This window comes from Brienomyrus brachyistius, unplaced genomic scaffold (assembly GCF_023856365.1).
Source record: "Brienomyrus brachyistius isolate T26 unplaced genomic scaffold, BBRACH_0.4 scaffold78, whole genome shotgun sequence".
Lineage (NCBI taxonomy): Eukaryota > Metazoa > Chordata > Actinopteri > Osteoglossiformes > Mormyridae > Brienomyrus > Brienomyrus brachyistius.
In genome coordinates this window covers 381,838-407,759 of record NW_026042353.1, presented here as the reverse complement: position 1 = coordinate 407,759, position 25,922 = coordinate 381,838, and the positions used below count along the sequence as shown (strand labels likewise).

Sequence of the window (25,922 nt, the reverse complement as noted above, 5' to 3'; positions counted from 1 at the left end):
GCTGCAGCAGGCGGCTGCAGTAGGGGCGCCTGTGCAGGAACAGGGGCGCGGTCAGGAACAGGGGCGCGGTCAGGAACAGGGGCGCGGCCAGGAACAGGGGCTGGCTGCAGTGGGGGGCGCCTGCCCGGGAGCTGCAGCAGGCGGCTGCAGTGGGGGCGCCTGCCTGGGAGCTGCAGCAGGCGGCTGCAGTGGGGGCGCCTGCCCAGGAGCTGCAGCAGGCGGCTGCAGTGGGGGCGCCTGCCCAGGAGCTGCAGCAGGCGGCTGCAGAGGGGGCGCCTCTGCAGGAACTAGAGCGCGGTCAGGAACAGGAGCTGGCTGCAGTGAGGGCGCCTGCCCGGGAGCTGCAGCAGGTGGCTGCAGTGGGGGCGCCTGCCCGGGAGCTGCAGCAGGCGGCTGCAGAGGGAGCGCCTGCCCGGGAGCTGCAGCAGGCGGCTGCAGAGGGGGCGCCTCTGCAGGAACTGGAGCGCGGTCAGGAACTGGAGCGCGGTCAGGAACAGGAGCTGGCTGCAGTGGGGGCGCCTGCCCGGGAGCTGCAGCAGGCGGCTGCAGTGGGGGCGCCTGCCCGGGAGCTGCAGCAGGCGGCTGCAGTGGGGGCGCCTCTGCAGGAACTGGTCTCCGGAGAGAGATCAGCCTCCGGAGATCCCCGGCCAACCTCTCAAGGTCACTCAGAGGCGAGGTAGGGGAGAACGCGGCGAAAGCCTGCCCCAGGTGCACGGCAAGTTGTTCCCCCTCCGGGAAGCCCCGTGTGGCAGGTTCCTCCATCATCCTCCAGTACAGCCCCTGGAGGGCAAAGAACCGATTGGCGATGGCCAGGGGCTCACTCGGGACCTCCAACTGGGACGCAGCGCATGGGGGAGGCAGCGGCGATTGCGAAGGCGGCTGCTCGGGCTGAACAGGGGCTGCAGGCACAGGGGTTGCCTGCTCGGCCTGAGCAGGGACTGCAGGCACAGGGGTTGCCTGCTCGGCCTGAGCAGGGACTGCAGGCAAGTGCTGTGGGGGAGCTCGCCCGGGAACTGCAGACCGTCGTCGTGGGGGGCGCTCGCCCGGGAACTGCAGGGGACTGCAACGGGGGTGCCTCAGGAGCGGCTGCAGGCGGAGGGGGCGCCTCTGGAGCTGCTGCAGGCGGAGGGGGCGCCTCTGGAGCTGCTGCAGGCGGAGGGGGCGCCTCTGGAGCTGCTGCAGCAGGGCGGTCAGGGACAGGAGCGCAGTCAGGGACAGGAGCGCAGTCAGGGACAGGAGCTGCAGGCGGCTGCAGTGGGGGCGCCTGCCCGGGAGCTGCAGCAGGCGGCTGCAGTGGGGGCGCCTGTGCAGGAACAGGGGCGCGGTCAGGAACAGGGGCGCGGTCAGGAACAGGGGCGCGGTCAGGAACAGGGGCTGGCTGCAGTGGGGGCGCCTGCCCGGGAGCTGCAGCAGGCGGCTGCAGTGGGGGCGCCTGCCCGGGAGCTGCAGCAGGCGGCTGCAGTGGGGGCGCCTGCCCGGGAGCTGCAGCAGGCGGCTGCAGAGGGGGCGCCTGCCCGGGAGCTGCAGCAGGCGGCTGCAGAGGGGGCGCCTCTGCAGGAACTAGAGCGCGGTCAGGAACAGGAGCTGGCTGCAGTGAGGGCGCCTGCCCGGGAGCTGCAGCAGGTGGCTGCAGTGGGGGCGCCTGCCCGGGAGCTGCAGCAGGCGGCTGCAGAGGGGGCGCCTGCCCGGGAGCTGCAGCAGGCGGCTGCAGAGGGGGCGCCTCTGCAGGAACTGGAGCGCGGTCAGGAACAGGAGCTGGCTGCAGTGAGGGCGCCTGCCCGGGAGCTGCAGCAGGTGGCTGCAGTGGGGGCGCCTGCCCGGGAGCTGCAGCAGGCGGCTGCAGAGGGGGCGCCTGCCCGGGAGCTGCAGCAGGCGGCTGCAGAGGGGGCGCCTCTGCAGGAACTGGAGCGCGGTCAGGAACTGGAGCGCGGTCAGGAACAGGAGCTGGCTGCAGTGGGGGCGCCTGCCCGGGAGCTGCAGCAGGCGGCTGCAGTGGGGGCGCCTGCCCGGGAGCTGCAGCAGGCGGCTGCAGTGGGGGCGCCTCTGCAGGAACTGGTCTCCGGAGAGAGATCAGCCTCCGGAGATCCCCGGCCAACCTCTCAAGGTCACTCAGAGGCGAGGTAGGGGAGAACGCGGCGAAAGCCTGCCCCAGGTGCACGGCAAGTTGTTCCCCCTCCGGGAAGCCCCGTGTGGCAGGTTCCTCCATCATCCTCCAGTACAGCCCCTGGAGGGCAAAGAACCGATTGGCGATGGCCAGGGGCTCACTCGGGACCTCCAACTGGGACGCAGCGCATGGGGGAGGCAGCGGCGATTGCGAAGGCGGCTGCTCGGGCTGAACAGGGGCTGCAGGCACAGGGGTTGCCTGCTCGGCCTGAGCAGGGACTGCAGGCACAGGGGTTGCCTGCTCGGCCTGAGCAGGGACTGCAGGCAAGTGCTGTGGGGGAGCTCGCCCGGGAACTGCAGACCGTCGTCGTGGGGGCGCTCGCCCGGGAACTGCAGGGGACTGCAACGGGGGTGCCTCAGGAGCGGCTGCAGGCGGAGGGGGCGCCTCTGGAGCTGCTGCAGGCGGAGGGGGCGCCTCTGGAGCTGCTGCAGGCGGAGGGGGCGCCTCTGGAGCTGCTGCAGCAGGGCGGTCAGGGACAGGAGCGCAGTCAGGGACAGGAGCGCAGTCAGGGACAGGAGCTGCAGGCGGCTGCAGTGGGGGCGCCTGCCCGGGAGCTGCAGCAGGCGGCTGCAGTGGGGGCGCCTGTGCAGGAACAGGGGCGCGGTCAGGAACAGGGGCGCGGTCAGGAACAGGGGCGCGGTCAGGAACAGGGGCTGGCTGCAGTGGGGGCGCCTGCCCGGGAGCTGCAGCAGGCGGTTGCAGTGGGGGCGCCTGCCCGGGAGCTGCAGCAGGCGGCTGCAGTGGGGGCGCCTGCCCGGGAGCTGCAGCAGGCGGCTGCAGAGGGGGCGCCTGCCCGGGAGCTGCAGCAGGCGGCTGCAGAGGGGGCGCCTCTGCAGGAACTAGAGCGCGGTCAGGAACAGGAGCTGGCTGCAGTGAGGGCGCCTGCCCGGGAGCTGCAGCAGGTGGCTGCAGTGGGGGCGCCTGCCCGGGAGCTGCAGCAGGCGGCTGCAGAGGGGGCGCCTGCCCGGGAGCTGCAGCAGGCGGCTGCAGAGGGGGCGCCTCTGCAGGAACTGGAGCGCGGTCAGGAACTGGAGCGCGGTCAGGAACAGGAGCTGGCTGCAGTGGGGGCGCCTGCCCGGGAGCTGCAGCAGGCGGCTGCAAAGGGGGCGCCTGCCCGGGAGCTGCAGCAGGCGGCTGCAGTGGGGGCGCCTGCCCGGGAGCTGCAGCAGGCGGCTGCAGTGGGGGCGCCTCTGCAGGAACTGGTCTCCGGAGAGAGATCAGCCTCCGGAGATCCCCGGCCAACCTCTCAAGGTCACTCAGAGGCGAGGTAGGGGAGAACGCGGCGAAAGCCTGCCCCAGGTGCACGGCAAGTTGTTCCCCCTCCGGGAAGCCCCGTGTGGCAGGTTCCTCCATCATCCTCCAGTACAGCCCCTGGAGGGCAAAGAACCGATTGGCGATGGCCAGGGGCTCACTCGGGACCTCCAACTGGGACGCAGCGCATGGGGGAGGCAGCGGCGACTGCGAAGGCGGCTGCTCGGGCTGAACAGGGGCTGCAGGCACAGGGGTTGCCTGCTCGGCCTGAGCAGGGACTGCAGGCACAGGGGTTGCCTGCTCGGCCTGAGCAGGGACTGCAGGCAAGTGCTGTGGGGGAGCTCGCCCGGGAACTGCAGACCGTCGTCGTGGGGGCGCTCGCCCGGGAACTGCAGGGGACTGCAACGGGGGTGCCTCAGGAGCGGCTGCAGCAGGCGAAGACGGGAGCGGCTGCGCGAGCGGCGCAGGCGGCTGCGCATGCGGCTGCGCGAGCGGCGTAGGCAGCCGCGCGAACGGCGTAGGCGGCCGCGTGGGAGCAAAGTCCGAGGGCGGCGGCTGCGTGGGCGGCAAGAGCAGAGGGAGCTCCTCAGGCTCACCAGCTGGGAAGGAGGCGGGGACGAGAGCGCACGCCCCTAGGACGATCGTCCGGGCGACCGTCTGCTTCTTCCTCCTTCTCCGCGTCACCGTCAGGGGGGTAGGCTGCGCACTGTCCGAGAAAGCGGACGGCGGGAGGATGGTCCCCGGTTCGCGTGGCGCAACCCACCGCTCTTTACGGAGCTCGGCCACCCGCTGGAAGTTATCGCGCACCTCCTCCGCGAGGTGCGCGTCCCTTTCCAGGGACAGCCGGTCCAGGATGTCCCAGCTCTGGCTGATGAGATCCCAGGCCGGGGGATCTTCCCGGATGCCGGGCTGGGCGATCCAAAATAGCAGCTGATCGACGTAACTGCGGTAGTCCTCCACAGTTACGGAAGCTGCTTGTTTGTGGTCTGTCATTCTGTCACGCTCGGCGTCTGCGGGTGAGGCGCACGGACGGGGCGAGCGGGCAGGAAGCAGGCGAGCAGGCAGAATCAGGGCAAACGAGGATTTATTAGAGGGACGAGGACTCGGGAACATGGCACGCCGACTAACATCAATGACAGACACCGGTTAGTACAAATCAGGAACTTAAATACATGAAACAAGGCAGCAGGAAACAAGACACGACTGGGCACGATCAGGAAATCACACGTGGGTAATTAGGGGGCGTGGCACACACGAGGAGCGGACGGAGCGGGCGTCACAGCTATAGTGGGAAAATGTTTTTTTTTTTTTTATTTGTGAGAACTTGAAAGCAAAACAAAACTTGGAAAAAATATATGCTCATTCACCAATTTTCTAATCTGGGGTCTAAAGTGGTCAGGCTTGCAAGTGTATTTGGTTATTTGTCTATCCTAGCCTGTTGCAGTGTATATTTCCTGTATATTTTGCATGTAAAAAATGTTGTTTGTTATGTCAGTGCTTAATATTATCATGTAGTCTTCATGAACTTTCTTCATCTTGGCCAGGGACTGCATTTGAAAAGTAGCCACTTGACTAAAATTGGCACATTTTCAGAAATGCCAGCAACAATACTGATAATGAACACCCCTCTAACTGACTCTCAGTTGGTTTAGAAAAAAGACTTTTAAGAGAAAAGAAAGCCTTCCTTTGGTTTTGCATTTTTCTCTTTTTTGTTGGCTGTGCACAATATATCAGAAGAATACATTACAATTATATTAGTTAAGAAATAACAGATTGCGTATATACAATATTAAGGTGATAACAACAACCCTCACTGTCTCTAGGTGCTGCTTCAGACAGGGCATTCTGCAGCAGGGATACCACCCGTCGTGCAGCATCCTGCAAATCTCCCTATCACAACAGCCCACATAACAGAATAACATTAGTGGATGATTCAGTAGGGCTAGTCCAGGTCTGGAAAGTAGTTGGGCCAGATTTTTAAACCAAGAAATTTAGCTGGGCCAGACATTTTCAGCGGCCCAGTAAGCAGCAGGTAATGGCATTTTAAACAAACACAAATCAAGGTACATTATTTTAAAAAACTACAACTGAACAGAATCTGAGAGCAATATTTTTTTTTCACTTCTGAAATGAGAAAAATATTTTGGTCGTATCTGACCTAGACGCATCCCAAAGAAAAAAAATGCCTATTTGATGGTAAACAGACATAAAGAAAAAGGGAAAAATCGTCTATAATCATCATCCGCTTATACTGCGGTGATCCATTTCACCCACACAGGCATGATCACCATAAGCGGTTTCCACATTTTTGTCTAGGTGACTATTCACTTTACCTCTGCTTTCTCCGACATCTTCCTGATTCTGCCGCCAACAAGGGGCTCATAGGGTGGAGACTGAGGGTGTTAAACAGACCAATCTTTTGTCACTGAATGCAACAAATAATGTATTTATCTGTCAAAAGTCCAGCACCAGGAAAAGCAACAGAGTGACAGTAGAAACTGCAATAATAATGGAAGTGCGCCGCCCTACAGGGAAGGAGGAGTGATGGGAGTCCCGGTGGTGGCTAAGCGCGCGTGGGGAGGGGCGTAGTACTGTGAGGCTTCATGAACTTCCGATGGGGCAGTGCTGTCATACAGCGGGGAACCTGAGAGGGGCACTGTGGCCGGGTGCGAGAGCCCTGGGTAATGAGTTGTAGAGCTGCGCAGGAACTGAGAGCTCAAGCTGTTGGACATTCCACTGGACTGGGAGACTGGGGTGAGTGAGGAGGAGCTCATTGACCACAAACTGGGATACTGGCTGTGTGTGAGCAATGGGGTGGAGATTAAGGAAAGACGTTAAATCAGCATGCAGTGTTGCCTGGAAACAACAACAAATATACTACAGTGTCACTGTACTAAAACAATATCAAAATAATGCCTATTTTTTATTCATTTTACTTGTAGAGTGCAAAGTACAAAGGAAAACAAAGAGTAACTATGGCGAAATAAATCAAAGCATGTCCCAGAATGCAGTGATGGGCCTGAATGGATCAGGACAGAAGAAGGCGAAAGACCTGTTAACGAGGTGAGACGATGCAGACACAGGCCAGGATGTGGGTATAGGCGAGAACAAGAGGGAAGACGGGGGCCCGAGACTCAGCATGGGGGCAGGTGGGGGAGGGGAGACACGGGCTCACCTGGAGCTGCTCCCGGAGGTGCCGCTATGACTCATGGGTAACATGCCGGAATGGGACGGCACCTGTAGGCTGGACCAGTTGTCATGGGAGGGCAACATGGACAGACAGGTAGACGAGCTGTCTGAATAAGCAGCTGCAAGTATAAAACAATAAATGAAGCAGGTATGTGGTGGGCAGTGTTACAGCGTCCTTAATATGGTCAATACAGAAAAGGCATGTTATCATGTTATGTATATACTGCCTCCAGTTACTTAATGCCTAACTTTAATACATTGATTGATTTGTTCACTGCTGCAGCCTGTGTCAACTTTCCTTTCAGACAGATGTAAAGTCCTTTCTGTTTTTGTTCTGTGTAGTTTTTTTTTTAACAGCATATGGCTGAATTCTGTTAAACCTCAGACTGAAGAAAATTGTGTTAATTGAAAAGCAAATATCAAAAACTCAGTCTGCAGGAATGTTTTTCTGAATATTTCTGTGGACTTTTGGAAATTTCACGAAATTCCATCGCTCCATTACATAAACACTGAGTGAGATTTCATTCCCATTACTGCATCGTATGAAGAGGATTATGACTTATTACTTTAGGTTATCGGACTGAGTGAGTTTTGGAAATTTGCTCTTCGATAACTGAAGCAGTGCTGTGAATGCAGAGGTTATATGCGTCACATATCAACAGAACTGTATGTTTATGTCTTGTCTTAATTATTTTGATTAAATGTCTGACTATTCCCAATATGTGTGAACATACTTGGCCAAATAAAGCTGATTCTGATTCAGTCAGAGGGTAATCGTCGGTGTGCTGTACTATCATGGTGACCCACACAGAGAGCTTAGGACCATGATTTCAGTGTGTGCTTGTGTGAGGGGACAGGCAGGGCGGCTGGTCACTGGGTGATGCACTCCTGTGGGTATAGGGGCTGGGATAGGGTGCAAAGCGGTTACTCCTCAAGGAGGAGTAACGGTCACAGCCATGGGGGGAGGAGAAGGAGAGGGTGCTCCCAAACTGGGGGTGTGGGTTTGATGAAGAGCAGAGAGACCCTGAGCCTGGGATGAACCAGCTGCCTACTGAAACGAAAGCGGATAAAGACAGAAACTAGAACCTCAAACTAAACAACACAAACAACAATATCAAGTTATATTCAATCATTAAACCGTTATATATTTAATCTAAACAATAGTAATAAATATCGTTCCGATTCAAAATATCATTTACGGGTGAATCTTATGACTTGCATTTGGAAACAGGAAACGGGCCAAGCTGCAGGGCCAGTTCAAAGGCATAGTGCGAGGCGCCCAGAAAGGGGGCGAGGTCTGGGCGGAGTCAGCTAAAGAAGAAAAAGGCCTGACCTTTTTCTGGATGCTGTGGACTGTGTTTGTGTGTGAGCTGCAGCTGCATGTTCCTTACATTTTTTTATTAACACCAGCACTGTGAGGTTTGGCCTGGACTGGGTCCTGTCCTGCACCACGGTTGAAGACATGTTGACTGATGGTCAGCCCGTGTTCTGTTGGATCCCACAGAAAGGAAATGGGAATCCCATTTGGATCGGATGCTGACAGTTGAAAAAAAACTCATGTCTGTGTGTTATGAAAGAATATCAATAAATGTTTCCGAAAGGGGATGACTCATTTGGTAATTATTTACGGCTTATGTTATGGCTGAGAAATTTACAGTCTTTACTAAAGTCTGACTTCTTTCGAGTCACCTTTAATATAGATTGGACACTCTCTATGCAATGTGCAATACTTATATAGATGGTACATGTTTACTTGCTTGCACAGATGGTTGATTAGGTAATTAGTGTAAGTGTGTGTGTGTGTGTGTGTGTGTGTGTGTCCAATCGCATGTATGTCCAAGGTCCATAGTAAGTAATATACACTGATCAAGAGATGCCTGAAAGTGGATGAAAGAGGACATTAGTGGGGGTATCACTTAGTGTAACGGGTGCAGGAAAATGAGCAGGACTGCAAGCCATATAATGGCCCACTGTCCTTATCTAGCTCTTAATACAGTATGCATACAGTGATGTATCTACAATGGACAGCTACTATAAGCAGATAGCACAGTACAGGTGCTTAATCTGTATGCTATTTCCATCCATCCATTGTCCAAACCGCTTATGCTACTGGGTCACAGGGGGTCCGGAGCCTATCTCGGAATCAATGGGCACGAGGCAGGGAAGAACCCAGGATGGGGGGCCAGCCCATCACAGCTCACACTCACACACCATTCACTCACACATGCACACCTACGGTCAATTTAGCAACTCCAATTAGCCTCAGCATGTTTTTGGACTGTGGGGGGAAACCGGAGCAGCTCTACTAGCAGCTTTGTGTGGTAATTGTTTGTATTAAAAATACATTGGATTAAGTCAAATTATTTTAATGGAGAATTAACATCTAAAAGCTGCTAGTAGACCGTGGGAAAATAATTTTTCTATTTTCTTGCTGCCATCTCGTGGCCAAAAGTAGGTACTACAGTTTGAAAACAAATGATTTCTTGCCGAAAATGCAATACCTACTTTTGGCCACGAGATGGCAGCAAGAAAATAGAAAAATTATTTTCCCACGGTCTACTAGCAGCTTTGTGTGGTAGTTGTTTGTATTAAAAATACATTGGATCAAGTCAAATTATTTTAATGGAGAATTAACATCTAAAAGCTGCTAGTAGACCGTGGGAAAATAATTTTTCTATTTTCTTGCTGCCATCTCGTGGCCAAAAGTAGGCACTGCAATTTGAAAACAATTGCAGTGGGAAAATAATTTTTCTATTTTCTTGCTGCCATCTCGTGGCTAAAAGTAGGTACTGCAGTTTGAAAACAAATGATTTCTTGCCGAAATTGCAATACCTACTTTTGGCCACGAGATGGCAGCAAGAAAATAGAAAAATTATTTTCCCACGGTCTACTAGCAGCTTTGTGTGGTAGTTGTTTGTATTAAAAATACATTGGACCAAGTCAAATTATTTTAATGGAGAATTAACATCTAAAAGCTGCTTTTCCATCATATGTAAGAGGGTCTGCCCATTAGAGTAATGTACATCCTGTGACATGTATTGACTATCAAGACAAACTGAAACACGGTGTATTAGGCTGTCAATGAGTACTGGACTAGGGTGAAAATCTGCCTGATAATCTACCTATTAACTAGAAGAGTACAAACTGGAGACAGATCCCCTAATACAGAGGGATTAACGTCTGTGCCACATCCAGAACCATTCAGTGTAGGAGTCTGGTGGTTCTACTGGATACTGATAAGTACCCAGCCCCTTTGTTCCCTCTGATAATCATCAGTCCCCCTCTGAATGCCTTCACCACTCTATTCCTGAATAGGTACACATTTAAATATGCTAGCAAGATCAAGGTATTGGGATAACCGTTAGGTTCGCTGTTCAGAGAGTTGCAGTGAAAACCATCATACACAGTCTTCTGGATAAGATTACCTCCCTCTGATCTAACGGGTCAAGATCAAAGCAAGGTGCATTGCAATGTCTGACACCCAGCACACTACAGCATATAAAATACAGGTATCCATCGCCTTCCGCATTTGGAACCAGGACCACTTGTTGCAAGTCAATTTGGGCGTATCTCAAGTTATACGAGAGAGGCAAGACATTAAGGACAGTATACACAGTACTGAAATAATAATGTACATTTTAAACCACAGCACTTAATAAACAGATACTGCACTTACATTTCACAAAAAAATAAAGCACAGATTGCACTAAGAAATCAAAAGATGCATGTGCTAGCAAACAGTGGGAGCTGAGGAAGAAGCAGTGGTGAAATACTTTATTGTACAGTACAGTAAGTTTCTTTTTATAGAATGAAATAGCATACAGGGGGCGGCATGGTGGTGCAGTGGTTAGCACTGTTGCTTCACACCTCTGGGACCCGGGTTCGAGTCTCTGCCTGGGCCACATGGGTGTGGAGTTTGCATGTTCTCCCCATGTCATCGTGGGGTTTCCTCCCGCAGTCCAAAAATATGCTGAGGCTAATTGGAGTTACTAAATTGCCCGTAGGTATGCATGTGTGAGTGAATTTACATTTACATTTACAGTATTTGGCAGATGCCCTTAGCCAGAGCGACTTACATAAGTGCTTTGAGACTCTGCGATGAATTTCCGATGCTAGCTCAATAAGGACCCAGGCTATGAATACCATCTGTCTGAAAACTCCGTTAAGAAAGTGCAGAAATTTATTATTTTTTTTATTTAAACACACACACCAGAAAAAGAGCCGAGTGTGAATGGTGAATGGTGTGTGAGTGTGCCCTGTGATGGGCTGGCTCCCCATCCTGGGTTGTTCCCTGCCTCGTGCCCATTGCTTCCGGGATAGGCTCCAGACCCCCCCGCGACCCAGTAGGATAAGCGGTTTGGACAATGGATGGATAGATGGATGGATGGATGGATGGAAATAGCATACAGATTAAGCACCTGTACTGTGCTATCTGCTCATAGTAGCTGTCCATTGTATATACATCACTGTATGCATACTGTATTAAGAGCTAGACAAGGGTCATTATATGGCTTGCAGTCCTGCTCATTTTCCTGTACGCGTTACACTAAGTGATACACCCACTAATGTCCTATTTTATCCACTTTCGGGCATCTCTTGATCAGTGTATATTATTTACTATGGACCTTGGACATACCTGCGATTGAACACACACACACACACACTTACACTAATTACCTAATCATCCATCTGTGCAAGCAGGCAAACATTTACCATCTATGTAAGTATTGCACATTGCATAGAGAGTGTCCAATCTATATTAAAGGTGACTCGAAAGAAGTCAGACTTCAGTATAGACTGTAAATAGGCAGCCATAACATAAGCCGTAAATAATTACCAAATTTTTTTTGTGAGATACTGTATATTAAGGGATTGATTGTCAATAATATCAGTAATTCCTGATGTAATGTTAAAAGAATAGAGCCTGTCTCACACAGTTCTAAAACAACCTCAAAAACAGACTTACCGTTTTATGTCATCATTCGTTTTCTCATCCAGGCCATTGGTTTGGGGATGATATGCAGCAGTGATCAACGGCAGAACAGGGGCTCTGAACGCAGTATGGATGAAAAAGGAATTAACTTTCTCTCAATATAAAATTAGGATCATTTATTCTCTACAGAGGCCCCCATAGAATAGTGCATCCATCCCCTCACTCATGTTTAGACAGACGTAAGGCAGCAGGCCAATGACATTCAGAACAGCAACAACATCAACAATTGTACAGCTAGTTTTAAAATTTAATAAAAAAGACAAACCAATTAGGTAATATTAATGAAATTATTAAAATGTGCAGATTAATAGTCAGAAATAATTTGCGATTTTAAGAGCGGAAAGGATACATTAAAACTCAATTACATTTATCCCTTAATAATAAAAAATAGGTTTTTGAATTTTACATCATGATAAATGAGAACTATATGTGATTACTAATTACTGTTGACTAATTTCCTGTCTGGACGTTTCCCTTCTCATTGTTAAAAGTCATTATATGTCTGGGTGCCAGTCAGTGGAAGCACACAGACATGTTGGCCAGCTGTCATATTCATTCAGCACCAGCCCATCAAGTAGAGAATTCAGCACCACGGACAGTGACCTGTGTTACAATGATATCAGGTCATTGGCTCTAAATATTTTTCTAGAAATAACTAAATGGCTCTATTGTAGAAATTTCCAGCCAGAGTCTTGTGGTGCATTCGTTTTTCTCTCGGAACTTGGAAATTCCGAGTTGGGTGACATCACATCCGACAATCTCCCGTTCGAGCTAGCACAACTCGGAACAAACATGGCTGCCTGCATGAATACGCTGCTGTGTTGTTGCTTTATATTTTAGTAGTTATGGAGTAAGATTATTATTTCAGACAAACAAACAAGTCAAACCACATTAAAAGCTTTATAAAGTATTTTAGTACATTCATAGCGATATTCTTTTTTCGAGAGGCAAACAAACTACAAACAAACCAAAAACACTAACAATCTGGTAAAAATCTGATATTGCATGTTAGGATACTGTTTACGGTCACAATATGGTATTCTCTAAATCGAACACGTGCAATTACATTAATAATTACTAATAATTATAAATAATAATAATATTAAATGGGCGGCATGGTGGTGCAGTGGTTAGCACTGTTGCCTCACACCTCTGGGACACAGGTTCGAATCTCCGCCTGGTTCACATGTGCGTGGAGTTTGCATGTTCTCCCCATGTCGTCGTGGGGTTTCCTCCGGGTACTCCGGTTCCCCCCCACAGTCCAAAAACATGCTGAGGCTAATTGGACTTGCTAAATTGCCCGTAGGAATGCATGTGAGAGTGCATGGTATGTGAGTGTGCCCTGCGATGGGCTGGCCCCCCATCCTGGGTTGTTCCCAGCCTCGTGCCCATTGCTTCCGGGATAGGCTCCGGACCCCCCGTGACCCAGTAGGATAAGCGGTTTGGAAAATGGATGGATGGGATAATAATAAATTTAACAAAATAAACATTTTTAAGGATTTGTAAAATAGAATTAATGTTGAGTGTGTAAGCCGCCATGTTGAAATTACGTCACAGGGGCAACTCGGACAAGAAGATTCTGTCAGACATTAACGTCATAAAAGAGGCGTTTCCAATGGGAAGTGATGTTTTTCGTGACATTTTTGTCCGAGTTGGAGTGAAATAATCGAACGCAGCATGTGTTCCTATTTGAAGAGAATATTCTATTTTTATTCTAAGGAACTACAGAAAATCAGCTCTGCATGTGATCTCCCCTTTACTGCTCGAGCAGGGCACACGCACATCAACAAGTGTCAAGGCAGCAAGTGCATACAAACAACTTCTCAGGACGGTTACAGTATAGGACCTTCAGAAAGAGCCAGACTGTGGCGTCATTCAGAGATTCCATTGTCTAAGGCTTGCACTAAAACATTCCAGTATATTTAAACAAAGTAGCATGGCACCTGTGTCAGAATCCCTCCCTGCCTTGTCCTGTTCTCTCTTTGTTGTCCCCATTTAGCCAGCACATGTCACTGGCCATCCTGACTCCTCTTTTGATTGTGGGTTTTAAGGATATCAGAGGGTCTGTGTTTTCATAATTGTCCCCCAGGCCACCATGCTGCTCAGCCCTTGATTCCAACTACAGTTGCAATCTGTTGGTTCTCAGTCTACTAGGACTATATAACAGGATTCTCCACCCATTCTACCTTTACTCCTTCAGCCGCATACATGAGTCAGGCCTATAGGTTATTCAAATTTCGTCCTGCCAAATTTACCGGACAGGAGGTGGACACTGCAAATGAATGTGTGAATACTCCAATATCTACATCTTTACAAGTTACCTGAAGTGGTTTGGTAGATGATTGTTAGGTTGGAAGTCCTTCTTGATGTCTGTTTGCAGCTCATCCACCAGCAACTGCAGGAGTTGTCGCTCCCAGAGGGAATCCCACTCTCGGTCCGCTGGAGGGTCCATGTCATGTTTCCATCAGTCACTTGGCGTGGGGCTCACAGAATTTACCAGGCTCCTGTTTAATCTGATGCACCTTAGTCCAGTCCATGCATCTGGGGAACTTCTCTGATAATCTCTGGCAGATTCTTTGCAGCTATGCTTGATATTGGGTACTTGCCGCAACTAAGTAATGGGTTGTTGAATCAAAGTCCCCTTCCATGTCAACAATAACCCCATTTTAGGGTTTTGTTAAACAACTGGTCTAATTTGGATGCAGAGGTTCTGCATGGAAGGCCCAGTCTCTGAAGGGCTGTGGCATAGCGAGGCCTGTTCTGCCTGGAATCCAGCAGGTCACTGGCAGCATCCCCCAACTCCTTCATCTATAAGGTCGGGAAACCAGAACGTTTACTCTCCCTTGTGGATAAGGACATACCAACGTTGGGGCGAGAAGTTCTGCTGCCTCCTCCTGCTGCCTGAGTCTTCAACCAAGTCCAAAACAAAAGTATACAATGTTAGGAAGGGTAATTCAATGGTATGAGACTGAAACTAGAAACTGTAAATCGGATGGAGTTAAATAGCAATACTGTGGAAGAGGCATGGAAATTTTTTAAAAGCACATTGTTGCAAGTGCAAAAGGACTTCATACCCGTTTCCAGAAAAACTAAATCTAGGAAACTGCAACCAAGCTGGTGTCATGACCTGCTTGTACGATCCTCGTGTGTGCCACGCCCCCTCATTAACCATGTGTGCTGCCCCGATTGTAACCAGCTGTTTTCTGTCAGTTTGAGTAGTCCTGTGTATTTAGTCCATGTTCAAGTCTGTTTCCCCAGTCCTGTCATTGAAATCTCTCGCTGTTCTCGCTCTCTACCTGTTTTCATCAATAAACCCTCATTCCCGAGTCTCCGTTTCCCGGATCCTTGATTCCTCGCTCCCTGCCTGTTCTTCCAGCACGCGATGTCACAGGTGGTTTACTACGAAAATTAAGAATAAAGTCAGGAGCAAAAGGGCTTTCTTCCACAAATGGAAATTAACTAATGATTTCAAAATAAAGCAGGAGTATCTAAGTCTACAGGTTTAGTTAATAACAGTTATGAGGATGACGTTAAAAGTTTCTTCCAATATTTTAACACCGAAAGAGCTCTAAAAGCTGAAAATCACTCATTTGCAGGATAGTAAGGGCCTTATAATTGAAAATGAAATTGATATAAATGAGTTTAATGATTATTTTACAACGGCTGTTCACAGTAGAATAGCTTACCACCATTTAGTACAAATACAACGATGTCTATGACCAATATATGTATAACTGAGGCTGATGTGGTACAAAGCCTAGCTAAGCTCAAAATAAATAAATCGCAAGGCCCTGATGGCATCTTATCTATAGTTTTAAAAGAGATGAGGGGTATTATTAGCCAACCTTTAACTTTACTATTCCAGAAATCATTATCTGCTGGTGTGGTATCTTCTGATTGATGTTAGATCATGTCTCATGTCCAGAGAGGCTACAACAGGATCTGGATTTAATTAGCGACTGGGCTCATATGTGGCAGATGAAATTTAACATAGATAAATGTAAGGTAATCCATACAGGGAGCAGAAATATAAAGTACAGATATTTTATGGGTTCCACTGAAATAAAGGTAGCTGATTACGAGAAAGATCTCGGTGTGTTTGTTGATGCTTCCATGTCCCACTCTTGCCAGTGTGGGGAAGCATTAAAAAAAGCCAATAGGATGTTGGATTAAACTCCACACACCTAGAGATGTAAGTCAAGGGAAGTGATACGATTATATAATTCCTTGGTAAGATCCCACCTAGAATACTGTGTGCAGGTTTGGTCACCATACCTTCAGAAGGACATTGCTGCCTTGGAAAAGGTGCAACGTAGGATGACGAGAATGATTCCTGCTCTTAGAGGAATGTCTTATGAGGAGAGGTTAGCTGAGCTGAATCTGTTTAGCCTCAAGCAAAAGGAGACTAAGGGGGGACATGATCTAGGTATATAAGATTCTAACAGGTCGGGATGCTGTTCAGCCAAATGACCATTTCAATATTAATTTAAAATACTAGAATTCGTGGCCGTAGTGGAAATTAGCTGGAGAACATTTTAAAATGAATCTGAGGAAGCACTTCAATTTAATTCAATTTTATTTATATAGCGCTTTTAACAACATGCATTGTCACAAAGCACTTTACATTTAACCGGCCAGAACCCCACCAAGCAAGCCTGAGGCGACAGTGGCAAGGAAACTCCCTCTAGCAGGAAGAAACCTTGAGTGGAACCTAGACTCAGAAGGGGACCCCATCCTCCTCTGGGCGACCAGGGAGCATGAAACTGCATTTACATTGACATTCATTAGAGTTCATATAGTTATAAAGTCCCAGTTGGTTTCATGTAGTTATATCCAGGAGTCCAGGTGCGGGTTCACACGGTGTAGTCGGCTCGGTATCAGCTCGAAAAAGAGAAGATGGAGAAGAGTTATTGCCCTACACCTAACCGGCAGGACTAAAGCAACTATGACAGCCTGGCTAAAAGAGAGACCTGGAAGGAAGCACAGGCATGAGGGTTTACAGGGGTTTTGGCGTCAAGCCACCTCCCATCCACAGCTTAAGTGATCGGCGAGAGTGGCAGGACGACAGCACCAATCCCCCCTTTCCCCTTTAATCTCAAATAACTATGAACCTCCAGATTTCCCATTCACCTTAGAAAAGAAGATTTAACTATCCAAAAGACTGGCTAAAGAGGTACTTCTTAAGCCTTGACTTAAAAGCAGAGATTGTGTCTGAGTTCCGAACACTAATAGGAAGTTTATTCCATAGCTGTGGTGCTTTATGAGCAAATGCTCTTCCCCCAAAGGTAACGTTCTTTATTCTGGGTACGGATAGAATACCTCCATCTCGTCATCTAAGTGTATGATTCGTAACGCAAATGAGGTCACTCACATACTGCGGTGCAAGACCATTTACAGCTTTATAGGTTAAGAGCAGTGTTTTGTAGTCAACACGAAATCTAACTGGCAGCCAGTGCAGTGAAGATAAAATTGGGGTAATATGATCATATGTTTTAGTTTAACTATTGCTAGTAGCGGTTCAATCAATGCTGGGAGCATCTCTGAATAATTTTGATGGAACAGGGTCTAGCATACAAGTAGATGAATTTGAAGATAAAATTAAGTACATCAGTTCTGACTGGTTAACCCTGGTAAATGCTTCAAATAGGGCGATTGCAGCATTAGCACATGCCGTGTCAAGGCCAGAGAATGTAGTTATTGGAATATTCAAAATGTTCTGTCTAATTGAGCATATTTTTGGTCAAAAAATTTCATAAAGTCGTCACTGGAAAATAACCAGTGGTCTGGTTATTAGTCAGCTTGGACACCATAGTAAATAGGAATCTAGGATTATTTTTGTTTATTTCAATTAGTTCTGATAGATACTAGATGATTTGGCGGCACTAAGAGCCTTTTTCTAGCTACCCATAGCCTCTTTCCATGCTAGTTCGAACACCACTAGTTTAGTATGATGTCACTTACATTCTGTAAGGACATAAAGCTTATAGGTTCTGCAGGCCCCAACTCTGATCAGCCTGCATCAGTCTATTTCAGAGCTCCGCTGGCCCAGGCAAGACTGGACTCAACTCGTCAAACCACCCCTTTTAAGGAAGGCAAAGGCCTGCCGGCTCCTGAGAGACTGGATAGGAATAACTGGAGCAACACAGAAAAAGCAAGACCTTTCACCCCCGGAGTGACCAGAGTTCCACAGTCAATCCACAGCAACAACAGCTGTCAGCCTCCAGACACAGACACCTTTTCCACTATAAACAGGATAACTCAGCACACATAGATGTTAGGGACAAATACACGCATGTTTGGTCTCGTTTGAATAGGCATGAGACGAGGAGTATTATACTCTCAGATTTAAGGCAGTATAGCTTTTCCTAAGAGAAATACAGAAACTTCGGCTCAACCCACCAAACTGAGAGAGCCTCTCACATGGTAGAACAAGGGAATTACGACCACCCCCTAAAGTGATCTGATTGGCTGGGGACTTGAGAACCAAGGTCAGCAAAGCCCCTAAAATTAACCATTGACCGAAATTGGTCAGTCTTCAGAGACATGCCATCACCTGGTCTGGATACTTAAGGAAGGGCTTCAGAAGTAGTCGGGGAGTCACTCTGTAAACAGAGCTCCCGCAGAGAACTGGGCGAAAGTCCATCTGTAGTTCAGATACTTTCCACAGAACTTTGTTCACTCTCAGCTGAGGAATGTGATTGTTTAATATTGTATTTGTTCAAATGTATTTACAAGTATGTGTCCACATGTCAATAATTGTATATTGTAGTATGTTTAATAAATGTTGTTTTGATTACTTTATGACTGTCTGATTTGCTAACTTCTTCATAAACTTTCCAGATTGGACTTCTATCCTTATTAGGACTATGGTGGTAAATACTATCTTGCAGCCTCTGGGTTAAATCCCATTTATTTATCCGGGTCCCAAACTCGACTGCCCAAGTTAAGTTAGGTGGATACCAAAACTACACCTCTGGAGTTCGCACACGCTCAGTTACGGGCCGACGTAACCTCTGAGGTCAACACATGCTGATGAAAGGTACAGGTCTACCCTCTGAGGGGCGTACACACTATGTTCCTAGGCACCGGGCATAGTCCCTGAGACTCTCACATGGTAAGACAATGGGCGGCATCGGCGGAGTCCCGGAGACGAGCCAAAAGTAAACCTCGTACAAACTACCACAACAGAAAGTGCGCCTTCACAGCCGCTGAGGTTGACACACGTTATGATACGGGCTGCCCCCGGCTGAGCCTCTGAGGTGGACGTACGTGAGGTTTGGGTAAACATCGGCTTAATCTCTGAGGCACCCACATGCTCAGTAATTGGTAGACACTGAGCCTTTGGGAAATTATATAGGTCGAGGGACCCGAATAATCAGAGGCTGACATTGTCTTAAATGGTGGCAATTTCCGTACCTTTAAGACAAACCCTGTGGAACAAGCCCACGGGTCGCCCTGTCGGCCGAGGCGAATCTGGCGGACTCCTTCGTCAGGGGTAAAATGGAGTCAGATATGTGTCTAAAAGAATATTTTGCATATTAAAAAGGGTAAGTAATTCCTAGGAGCGCTTGGAAGGACCAACACGCATTCACAGCCTTCGGCTGCGCCATTGGATTCCGCCATTGGGCCAGTGGGCGGCTCCCTACAGTTCTAATTTCCGTGTCTCCAGTTTTAAAGTACGCAAGTGGTCATTATACCAAGGAGCAGTTTTATTTACGCTGTTTTTTTTTTATTTTTAACGGAGCAATTTTCTCTAGTAGAATTAAGCATAGATGCTAAATAATCCGTAATGCTATCAAGTTCAGCAGAATTCGACATTAGTTTGGTTGAAAACGATAGCTCAGGGAGATTATCGATAAAGTTACTCGCTGTATTTGACGTGATTGTACGTTTGGCATATAGAAGCGAGTCGGGGGGCTAATATTTTGAGCAAGGGAAATATTGAACGCAATAAGATGATGGTCAGAGATAATACTGGACTGAGGCAGTAGAGTTACATTATCTATATGAAGACAACTGGATCACGGGGGAATCATAAGCAGGGAAGAACACACAGGCAAACAGCAGCAGCAACATTAATGGCAGGACTGAGAAGCACATTTATACAAGGCTAAGCAGGGAGCAAACTAGAGGCACCTGAAATGAGTAACACAAGGGCAGGAAGGAGAGGTAAAACAAACGCGGAACAGGCATGGCACGTTATACCACACTAGGGAGGAAACGGGAGGTTCAGGAGGGCAGGGTGTGGCAGGGATCCGTTTCAAAATTTAATTTTGGCTTGTACAAACCTTGGTAAAAGCTGCAAAAGATCGATCAACCACTTTCTGAGCTATTGTCTTAACAAACAAAGCATCTGTTGGGGTGGCGGTGTCTGGGGAATACCATGTGTAATACACCTTGTGAAGATTTATATGTAAAACAAAATATTTTTTGATTCTATCACACATATAGAAATTATTTTAGGTTTAAATAGTGATTTAGCTGAGTAACTAGGCTGAAATTCTAGATAGTTGCAATTTTAAGAATTATTACTATTATTCACAGCTTTTAAGCAGGCAGTTGGATGACGGATGGATGGATATTCAGCCACCAGAAATGCCAATTGTTGTTAAGAGGATCAAAGTCTGCAAAGTAGTATGCAGGGTTTAAGGCCAGAACACAGAATACTCTCCGACAGAAAGCATAAAGTTCACTGGGGGAATTTCTGTGGCCACTGCCTGAACAGCATGTGTGGAGAATGTTTATGAGGGTCGAGCCATGCAGAGCTGCTGGCCCTGGCATGTAACGATGAATCACAAATCAGTTAAAAATCGGTGCAAATGCATGAAGATTTAAACCGGCTGATGTGGAAAATGAATCACTATTGTAGGAGTACTTCACAGTACTTTAACAGAAAAACTGGTGTAATATTACATTTGATTTCACAATGTGAGTTTGACGTCAGATGTCACTGCGTATCACGTCAACATCGTACGTCAGTTTTTGGTTTTGACCAAGCGCGAGATGGCGAATGAATTTGAAACGGAGGACGGCACAGTGGTTAGTGCTGGCTTCGGTCCTGGCTTCGGTCCAGGGCCCTTTCTGTGTGGAGTTCGCATGCTCTCCCCATTTTCACCGGGGGCTCCGGCAGCATATTAGCTTTCCGGTAATCACAAACAACGAGGAAACGGCGAGAAAAGCACAGACAAGACATAAACTGCATGCAAACATTGTAAAAGACTGATAACATACACAAACAGGTCCACTGGCACCACCGTGAGCTGAGTGAAGATTATTAAAAGGGCAAAGCACGCTAAAAAGCTGCCATGCAAACGTTAGCTTATTTATTTGATTTTTTATTTTTTTATTTACTTATTTTGATTTGGGATTTTTTCAACAGTATTTTATTCAAATTCAGTTGCACTGTTCACAACAGTGTCAACAGTTCAGAAAGATAAATATAAGAATATTTTTGAATATATTTGTCTGCAGCTCATTCTGCAAAAAATGAGAAAATCGTATCGTGAACTCAGAATCGTGAATCGTATCAAATGGTGAGTTGAATGTATCGTTACATCCCTGGTTCTAACAGTAGTACTATGGTATGGTGGAGCCACATGACAGGAAGGCAGTACATTGCGAAGTCTGTTAAGAACATCATTCGCACTGAACTGCCCTCCATTGACCAGCTGTACTTTAACTGCCACAGTAACAAGGTTCAGTCTATAATCCAGGACTCTGACCACCATCCACAAACACTGACTAGCAGATTCATGAACAGCTTCATTCGCCAAACAATTCAAACCTGCAGCTTTTTCATCCCCTGTAACAGTCATTTCCACGGCAGCTGCACTGTACAGCTGTTTCTGCACTTTATCCACCACTGACCACATATCATCCAATTTTGTCCTGCTTTGTATCGCACTGTTTCTGCACCATGTTGTCTTGTACTCCCTTGTGTTGTTATGCACCATCTGTGTTGTTCTGAGCAGTGCCATGATGCAATATTACAAAAAGATATTGAGGAAATGCAGAGTTCTGGAGGAGATTCTCACAGATGATGGCATGTGTTTATACTGAAGAAACTGTACAAATTGCTAGACATAAAACACAGGACTGGCAACTGTGGTACGTTTTAGCACCTTGATAAAAAACTTAAAATCCATAGTAAGTAGGACAACCTCATAGAACCTTTACTAGTCATTGTTCAGAAGATTAACACGGATTAAAAACCATTACTATGAAAGAACGCTAATCAGTTAAGTTGATTATGTGGAGAGAGAGAAAAAAAACTGTCTTTGAAAAAGATCAACCATAGAACGAAGCTGCAGCATTGACACCCCCTAGTGGTGATTTGAAGATAGTTCTGTCTGTAGCAGCTAAGCAGTAGATTTGGCGTCAGTTGACAAACTCAGTGCTGCTCGGTTTGAACGGCAGAAGCACAAAAAAGGGGGCATCTACTGCACGCCCCCCACCCTTGAAAATGGTACAAATTATCATGCAACAGTTTTCTTAAGTAAGTCTTTTTGGGCGTCTGCATAAACGTCCACGATGCGATTGCCCTGATTAAGAAGTGCGCGGCGGATACAATTTGGGATGCATCGTTCATCCGATTTATTAATATATAATTATTAGTATGTCTTTATTATTTAGAAACGTTACCAACAATACTTGACGAATATTTTTCATTGAGATCGATTCCCCCTGTCTAAAATTTTGGTGACACTTCATATTTTTTAAGAGAGACTGACAATTTGATGCATGCAATTTGCAGAAATATGTTGTGCCGCTATAAAGTACACAGGCAGCATGACAAACATAAGTACTCACTGAAGCCACGACATACGCCCGGCTGGCCCCAGCGGTACCCCTAACAAGAAGGCTTTTTTCACAGCCCACGACCATCACGAGGGCAAAAAAAACTGAATAGCCTAGAATTTAGTTAATTACAAGGCACATATTTATTGGAGCAAGAGCTCTAACATAAAACTACCTTGTAATTATAAAATATTGTGGCTGTGAACAATGTACAAACAAGCACAGAAAGTAAAATACTCCAAAAATGCAAAGAACCTAAATATTTTTGTTTCCACCGATTCACTCTTGATGTGTTAGGAGTCGCAGTGCAGTAGCCCACTCTTCAGTATCTGCCTTTAAGACCACAAACTGCTCTTTCTCCTCCTTCGCTCGTCGCCTCAGAGTATTGGACTTGGTAAGTAATGTTGCCCTTTTGGTTCCAGCAGCACTCTCTGCTTCCTCTGCCATGTGCTCAGCATCCTTTTGTAAACTCTCACATACACTTTCCAGTGAGACTCTCTTCCTCTTGAGTTCCTCAAGTTTTCTTTTTTGCTTTTTGCTCATCTTTCACCTTTGGTCAGAGGCGCTTTGGTTGCTCCCCCACACACTCTGACATGGTCGCATATAAGTCTCTGTGCAACAACTGTTTCCTCTGATAAGTTGCAGGTCTCCACCTCTATTCGTTCCACTTCGGCTTGCCCATAGGACAGTAGCAGCAAGTTCTTGCAGAACATCCAGAGGTCAGGATAAGGCCCACTAACTTTTTGATGGAAAAAGACATCAACTTTGGATGGTGCTGAAGGAATGAAGGATATAAAATCCAAGCCTTTTGCCTCATTGTGCAGGTGAATATCAGACTGCTGGGATATTGCATCACCTGTAATTACAGTAGATTAGATGCAGATCAACAATGTCAATACACAGAATCACATGTAGAATAGGAAAGTGATTTATAACCCAATTTTCCTATGATACCATAAATGTGCAATCATTTTAATTTAATCTTGAGATATCTCTAGGCTCATCAAAGAAAATATGTTAACTGGGCTGATGCTTCTTTTCAAACACCAAGAGTCGGTCTTCTAAATACTGCTAAAATCTATGTGTTAACACTATACGGTTCAGGGACGGATTATGGGTTGTGTGGGCCCCTGGGTAAAACGTTCGCGAGGGCCCCCCCCCACCACCACCACCGCACCACCACCACAACCACCATAAGTCAAGGGCCCTTGGCAGCCAAACACCCTCCCTATAGGGTCAGGGGCCCTTGTAGGCAGAGGATCAAAGAATATAGGCCCTCTAAAATAGACAAACGAAAATACATTGTTGATAAGCGTTGCAAATTGTTTTGGGCTTGGGGCCCACGGGCCCCCTGCACCCCAAGGGCCCCTGGGCAGCGGCCCCGCTGGTCCAGTTTGTAATCCGTCCCTGATTCAGTTAGATGTGAAAAAAGAAAAGCATAATTTAACAATAATATTCTGAACTATCCTATTCTTATTCCTATGATTTACCAGCAGATATCCTGCCTGCCAACCGATTCTCCTGCGCAAACTTCTGCATGAGATTTCTCCTTTTCTGCTGGCAGTTATCTGGCTTGTGTGCATTTTGTTTGGGTCCAAGCACGTCATCTCATGTACAATCGAGTACTTCAGAGGGCATTTATCCAAGGCCTTTTTGCAGATTTTCGAGAGCACAATCTGGCAGTTTTTTTTTATCTGAAGGACACCAAGGTCACTTCCACTGCCTTTGGCTCCTGACTGTCTCTGACAAAAAGATGGTTTGTCAAATTTCCAGAATCTTTCTGCACACTCAGCCCAAGGTTAACACTACCTCAGCTGTACATGTCAAACCAGCTCAAACTCCATGTTATTCACATATTTTTTACTTCACAATTGTTTGATACATTTGTATGTAAAGATACCAGTGAATTCACATAAGTCCCACCTTGATGACAGCTGCTGCAGCCATTCCTATATCCACCTCCTTTGGACTGAGCCAGAGTTTTTGATCACTGACATCAAGTCTGACCAGCTTATATGGAGTGAGAGGCAGGGGATCTCGTTTGATGAAGCGCTGAAGGAGAGTCTGAAAATAAAATTAAAATTAGGGTTAAGTTCACATGTGCGTCTTTGCATGTTCATTTATTGCTGTTGTTACTGTGGTGGTGAATATTTACCTGGATCAATTCTGCCAAGTCCTTCCAAAGGAAGGGCATCATGGGAACACCTGTCTGGTATTTAGCCAGAAATGGTTGAAATGCTTGTGATAGGGCCATGAAAAACATGTAGTTTGGCCAGAAGAAGGGGATCCATTCGGGCTTCAGAAATGCAGTCAAAAGAAGATGTCCCTGGGTTTTTCACCTTTTCTGACTTCACCAGGTCCACATACTTCACAACAGAGGGCCAGACTTCCAATGCTCGTTCGACAGCTGGCAAATGTTCGAGCCACCGTTGCCCACAGAAAGGTAGAAGGAATCTTGAGGATGATGTTGCAGCTGTGAAGTCCTCTCTTCTGGCTGGTGCAGAGTGGAAAATAAAATGTAGGGCTTTGAGAACTTTCTCCACCATCCACACTTCAAAACCAGTCTTGAATGAGTTGTGAAGGGTATGCAGGCCACAGCTTCCTACAATTACCCACTGGGTCCCAGCAAGTTGCTCACCATGGTCTTTTTGCAAGAGCTCTACGAACATCCAAATGACTGCAGGTCCATCCACCGACAAGGGGAGCAAATTTTTTACATTGAGCTCCTTTGTACACTCCTAAAATTACTGGAGAAAAAAAATTGTAAAAACAGTTAGATATTTATAGCACTATACTGAGATATTGCAGTCAAATAGTTTTCATATATTAAGTTCACGCAACATAAGGAGTGCAAGGACATAAGCATACACTAGTACAGAAGACTTGCTAATGAAACAATCGTATGTAAGGGATATTGTTCAGTGAGGCGGTCATTCTCGTGGAATAAGCCCCGACAGAGTGATGCAGGACCAGCTGTACATGTTGCTACACAACACTTAAACATTCTATTTCCTCAATGAACTATTTTTTTGCAAGAAAAGCCATGAAGCAGCAATAAAATCTTTAAAATATGCTTACCAATAAATATGGTTCTCCCATTTAAACACATGGAAAGATAAACCATGGATATTTAAAAATCACGGGTTCGTTAATGAGTTTAAATGTTATTGAATGGCTTACCTTAAACTTCTCCAGTAAGTCTTCAGCGGTGGAGTGGCTCATGTACTGTGATCCCAGAACCAGGACTGCACTCGAGAGCCATTCTCGTCATTTACCCAATACTTGACATGCACATCCAGTTGTTTTCTTTTGATGGTCCTGTTCATACTTACGTCAAACATGACAACGAAGCTCCCTTTTAATATATGGAGCGAGTCCAAATCGCGCAAGAAAAGCGGTTTTATCCCTAGCACAAGTGACCCTGCGAGTCAGGGAACATCGCCCTGGAGACGGTGTGAATGTCATCATTGGACGTATATGACGTGATGTCCGCAAACCTTTTGCAAAGCCCATAGCACTTCTGCTTTC

General features: G+C 47.4%; 1 long non-coding RNA gene across 2 annotated transcripts; it reads right to left on the bottom strand.

Moving 5' to 3' along the window:
* Positions 1 to 24,348: 24,348 nt before the first annotated feature.
* LOC125726844 (uncharacterized) lies at positions 24,349 to 25,648 on the bottom strand. Of its 2 annotated transcripts, XR_007388445.1 has the most exons (4): positions 25,575 to 25,648; positions 25,033 to 25,132; positions 24,550 to 24,888; positions 24,349 to 24,458 (listed from the first exon to the last, which is right to left on the bottom strand). It is a non-coding gene; the product is annotated as an uncharacterized LOC125726844 (long non-coding RNA). The 2 variants fall into 2 exon arrangements; XR_007388444.1 differs by having other exon boundaries at positions 25,033 to 25,634.
* Positions 25,649 to 25,922: the final 274 nt, after the last annotated feature.